Here is a 6,372-nt window from a genome sequence, read left to right as displayed (position 1 = left end):
TCTATGTTCACTCTACAATCTATAGTGCCAAAGATAGGAACTCTGTACCAGTTTTGGACATATTTTTTTTAAATTTCGGTTCCACTTCGCACTAGTTACATGCATTCCTTATGGAATTTGCCAAAACTGGTACACTATGGCGAAATAGGGTGCAAGAAAGCCGAAATTTTAAGGAAAATGATTTATTTCTATCATAATTTTAACAAAATGGGAAGTTTGAATGAGTGCTATCATCTTTTATGAACGTGATCTGTCGTTCACATAATTTTTCTTGTTGATTTGCATCGTTAAAGGTTGAAAATCAACTATGGATAATTTGAGGTACTATAGCCATAACTGGTACACTGAGCCTAATATCAGTTACAGTGACCGGCACAAAAAAAGATCCACCATATAGTGATTACCGTTTCTAGTAAAAAATACATGCAAAAATGATAAAATATAACTTTCAATGAATGCACTACATCCATTTTACATTGTTTTAGTAATCTGTGTTGAAAAAAATTTGTTTTTTTAGGAATAAAATGATTTCTGATGAGATAGGGAAAATTGTTTAAAAATTGGGTATGACAGAAAAAAAGATCCACTTAGCAGTTAATTCTGAAACTTCAAAATTTCGCCAAATTTTCACACGTTTTGCTTCTTGGTTTATGCTGTTGATATGTTTTTGACACGTGAAATTTATTTTGACATGAGTATTATCAATTTTAGGGTAATATGGGGCGAGTTTATTTTTCATGGTTAATATAATTGGTAAAATTTTTCCAAACTACAGAAGTTATCTGTAAGCAAGAATGAATGCTATTAATCTACAATACAACAATAATTCTGCTTTCAGACATACAGGAATGTACTTTTTTGAACAATTTTTATGACTTTTGGTCGACTAAGGCAAAGAAATGCACATGTTGTGAAGATTATTAAGGATTATATGATATTATTTGATACTAAAACTCAAACTCAACACAACTCAAAACACTCTGACGTTTGTTTATCGCAATGATCACCTCCATCTGCTTGTACTAAAGCTTGCTGGAGGTATATTCTATCTTATACACCTTGATAATTACAAAATTTCAATGTATTGTAAGTGGTACAAACTGGTAATCAATCATAATGCTAACTTTTAGCATCAAGTTCCACTGTCGCTTCAACACACCCATACTCAGAATCAAAAGTTTGCAAAAAATAAAGCGTCAGATCATCTTGCTGTTTTCTGCAATATTTTTTGTTGGAATGCAAGGAATAAATGTGTTGAAGACACTAACATGATTTCGGCACCAACATTTTAAAAGGGCGTAACTGCATTTACCACCAATGCCTTCTCACAAAGCTGTGGAGCGTATCCCATCCCTCTCGAGCAATCCACTAGCACAAATAGAAAGATAAAATCCTCCTCTTTCGATTAATGGATATGAATTGCGTGAGATGAATGAAATACGACCCACAGCTCTGTGAGAAGGCATTGGTTGTAAAAGCAGTTACGCCCTTTTGAAATGTTGGTGCCGATTTGACGTTTGTATCTCTTGCAATCACTCATTTCATGTGTGCGCATAATTTAACACCAGTGTGATTTTATTTCGCAAGGTAACATTATAAGTGCGCACCATGTGTACCACTTGTAATACATTAAAAATTTGTAATTATCATTGTGTATATGATAGAATATAACTCCAGCAAGCTCTTTTACAAGCAGATGGAGGTGATCATTGCGATAAATAAACGTCAGAGTGTTTTGAGTTATCAAATAGTATCAAATAATATCATATAATCCTCAATAATCTCCACAACATGTGCATTTATTTGCCTTAGTCGACCAATACTCATAAAAATTGTTCAAAAAAGTACGTTCCTGTATGTCTGCAAGCTGAATTATTGTTGTATTGTATATTAATAGCATTCATTCTTGCTTACAGGTAGCTTCTGTAGCTTAGGGAAAATTTTATCAATTATATTAACCATGAAAAATAAGCTCGCCCCATATCACCCTAAAATTGATAGAACTCATGTCAAAATAAATTTCACATGTCAAAAACATCACAACAGCATAAACCAAAAAGCAAAACGTGTGAAAATTTGGCGAAATTTTGAATTTTCAGAATTAACTGCTAAGTGGATTTTTTTTTCTGTCATACCCAATTTTCAAACAATTTTCCCAATCTCATCAGAAATTATTTTATTCCTCAAAAACCAATTTTTTTTTCAACACAGATTACTAAAACAATGTAAAATAGATGTAGTGCATTCATTGAAAGTTAGTTATTATTATTTTTGCATGTATTTTTCACTAGAAACTGTTATCACTATATGGTGGATCTTTTTTTTTGTGCCGGTCACTGTAGTATCTCCTTGGCTTGTTGCGAAATGAACGAACCAAATGCACACACTACCGTCTACCCCGTTGGTTTGAACGACACCTCATGCAAATCATCAGGGTTCATTTTTAATTTGAACTTCTAGTAACCCTGTGGACGTCGAAAAACACACTTATGGTAACCTTTTTTGCTGTTTTGTTTTGATTCTGCGTAACAGACCATTTTTAGTTTGAACGATGTGCAGATAAGCGGGGGTCAAATTAAAAAAATTTAAGATTAGATGCGATCAAACCAACGAGGGCAGACGGTATCTTCAACAGAGGCAGATGTATCCAAGAGCCTTACGCGAGAGCGAGAACGCATGCTTCTCGGGGGATAAACAAACCCATACCAGAGTATTCGATGTCGTCGTTTCCTGTGAAAGAGAGCCGCTCAGCAGCATTTTAATATGTGACAAGCAATTTTCAGCTTCTTTATGTCATCTCTTTTGTTCTTCGTACGAATTACTCGGGGAACGTCCATAAATTACGTCACGCAAAAATCGGCCATTTTCAACCCCCCCTCCCCCCTGTCACACTTTTTGTATGGGACCTCTGAAATTTTTGTATGGGTCGTCACACTTTGCTGAACCCTCCCTCCCCCCTCAAAGCGTGACGTAATTTATGGACGTTCCCTCACTGCTGTTTTGTATAGTAAGCATTCAATATTCACGGGGTGCCGTAAATTTGTTCTTCGTGAGGTTTGAACGTTCATGAACCATTGGGGAGTGATAATTGTGTATTAATGTTCATTGGCTCATTCAGACAAGCCCTGTCCCACTTGTATGAATTTTGAAACTTATTTCGAATTCATCATCATCAAGTTGCTACATTATTCTTCCTAATAAGACCGGTAGTACTCTACGGACACGAGACATGGACGATACTCGAGTAGGTCCTGCATGCACTCGGAGTTTTCGAGCGACGCGTACTGTTCGGATGTTTGAACCGATTTTTTGTAGCAGCACTGTTTCGTGGCAGCTCAAACTAAAAAAAATGTATTTATATTTAAAGAGATTAGAAATACAATTGAATCTTATTATACTTACAAGAATTGGTATCGTATCTTCGGTATTCCACGATATTTTTCCTGTTCCCAGTTCTTTCTACCTAGCTCTCTCCGCAAATTTAGTGGTATTACCAATTGTAATTATAACATGAGAAACCACAAAAAATACCGATCGACTCCACTCACTAAATCCACAGAGAACAGACATCCAGGCTAGAACAAATTTCATTCAGAAAGTTGTGTAAGGATTTGAATCTTTACTTGAGTCAGGTTGCAAACCAATACACGATGAAAACACTAACGCCGCCAAACACCATATTGCCACAGTCAGTGGTGAATAGAAACATTTCAAGTGGTGAATTAAATTAGTATGGGAAATTAACCGATTGCAGCGCCACGATGTTGCCACTTGTGTTGTCGATTTCAAATGGCCGTTAAATTCCTTACACAGTTTCGGAACTGGACTAGGATGTCTGTTCTCTGTGCTAAATCTAAACTGTCTTGTTATTGTTTTCTTTCTGATTTGTTCTATTCCACTTTCACATATTTATAGTCTACGATGCTTTTGTCATTCGAAAGCTGACCGCCCGGTAGATGGGTGTTTTTTTTCTTGCGATGTCGTAACACGTCCTAAGGACGATCTTCAGCGGTGTGCAGGAGAACGGTGTGAAAATGAACCACGAGCTCGCTGCACTTTACGGCGAACCCAGCATCCGGAAGGTGACCAAAGCCGGAAAGATACAAAGGGCAGGGCTAGGGGCAGGGCATGTTGCAAGAATGCCGGATAACAACCCTGCAAAGCTGGTGTTGCTACTGATCCAAGAAGGCATGGAGTGCAGGGATCACGATGGGCGGACCAGGTGGAGCGTGACTTAGCGAGCATCAAGCGCGACCGAGGATAGAGAGCGGCAGCCACAAACTGAGAATTGTGGCGTACTGTTGTAGATTATGTCTTGTCTTAAATATGATGTTGAACAAATAAATGTATGTCTGTGCATCCCAAACATGTGGCCCGGGGGTAGAAATCACTTCTTTAAACATTCTATTGCATCACGTTGGGAACAGCATGCTGGCGTTGTGTACGGTTTGGGTCAAAAATGACTCTAATGCAAAAAGAGAGTCAAGTAACTCTCGTCCCAATATAGAAACATGCAAAATTTGCTTCTTCTTTTCAAAGATGCATCCTAAGATTCCTCATCAAGGTTCATGCTGAGATTCATGCTGTAGATTTCCACAATTTTCTCCAGGGGTTCTTTCTAGAGACCTCCATAAAGTCCACTCGATAATCTTCTAAGAGTTTCTGTTGGAAACACTTCAATAATTTGTGGTGGAATTCCTTCAGAAATGTCTTTCAGGATTTTCTGTTAATGAATTCTTCCGGAGATTACTATAAGAATCCTTTCAGAACAAGATTCAGATCTAAGATTTTTTCAGACCTCCTGCCTAAGATACCTCCAGAATATGTTTAGATTCCTCCAGGAACTCCTGCTGGGATTTCTCTAGAAATTCTTGCAAGACTTTTTCCTGAAAGTTCCACAGAAACTCCTCCAGGGATGCATACAAAGATTCCTGTGAGGGTTTCTCCAATAATTCCTACTAGAATCACTCAGTAGATTTATGCAGAAATTTATTTATCTAGGGATTTTTCTATGGATTCTTTCAGAGATTCCTCTAATACAGTAACCGGCACAAAGAAAGATCCACCATATAGTGGTTTCAATTTCTAGTGAAAACTACATGCAAAAATGATAAAATATATCTTTCAATAAATGCATTTATCCAGGAATTTCTCTAAAGACTGTTTGAGGAGTTTTTCATAGATTTCCCTCATGTTTCCCTATAGGGCTTCCTCTATGAATTTCCTGGAAATTTTTCTTGGGATTTCTCAAGGATATCCTTTTGGTATTCCTACTGGAATATTTACAGAAATTTCTCTTATGATTTCCTCCGGAATTCCTCTAGAAATTCATTTTGGAAATACCTACTGCTGGAATTTATCAAAATCTGCTGGAATTCTATTTTGAAGATGATGGGTCTCAAGTTAGCCTAGTGGTTAAGGCCATGGATCGCCAATCCGGAGACGGCGGGTTCGATCCCCGTTCCGGTCGGGAAAATTTTCTCGACTCCCTGGGCATAGTGTATCATTGTACTTGCCACACAATGTTCAAATTCATGCAATGGCAGGCAAAGAAATCCTTCAATTAATAACTGTGGAAGTGCTCAAAGAACTCCAAGTTGAAGAGAGGCAGGCAAAGTTCCAATGTGAACGTCGAGCCATAAAGAAGAAGAAGAAGAAGAAAACATTTTGAGATTTTATGATTATTGGTAAAATATTTCGAAGGACATTGATAAGGAACTTTTAAGTGATCTTTGTGGGAATAGATGTAAATGTTTGTCCGAAATGCGTTAACGGTGAACGGCAACCTTACCCACCACTGACTCTTTGCTTCTTACCTTATCCTGTGGAAATGCAGAGAACTCGGGTTCCTCGGTCTCTAGCAGCGATGATGGTTGTCGAACTAACATTATTCTCTTGCCCAGAGATGTGTGCTTATTGATTTTTCAAATATTGGGTTCTCAAATAGTTGCACATTTGGCACAACTAGCTAATCACAAGCCCTAGTTTTTGATTACCTGTGCCATTTCAATTGTTCAACTGATCAATCTCGTAGAAGAAGCTTCGATTAGATAATTATGCGTTTCTAATATCATAGCAAATGGACTAAGTGTTTTCTAAAACAAATGATCCTACTAAGTACATTTTTAGTACGGATAATTTTATCTTCATCCAATCGGTATTTGTATATATTTTGTTTATATTATCCCCGAATACGCGTGGCCAGCCACGCTACCACTGTTACACGCGTATAAGCAGTTAAGCGATACGGGTCGGCGGCGGCGAAACCTACATCACAACAATCAATTCATGTTAGTTTGTGTTGGGAAAATAAAAACTCACACCACCTCATTATGATTCATTCTCATCGGAGTCGTGGACGTACCCCATTTG

The sequence above is a fragment of the Aedes albopictus genome, chromosome 3 (genome assembly GCF_035046485.1).
Source record: "Aedes albopictus strain Foshan chromosome 3, AalbF5, whole genome shotgun sequence".
Lineage (NCBI taxonomy): Eukaryota > Metazoa > Arthropoda > Insecta > Diptera > Culicidae > Aedes > Aedes albopictus.
This window is presented reverse-complemented; position numbering follows the sequence as displayed.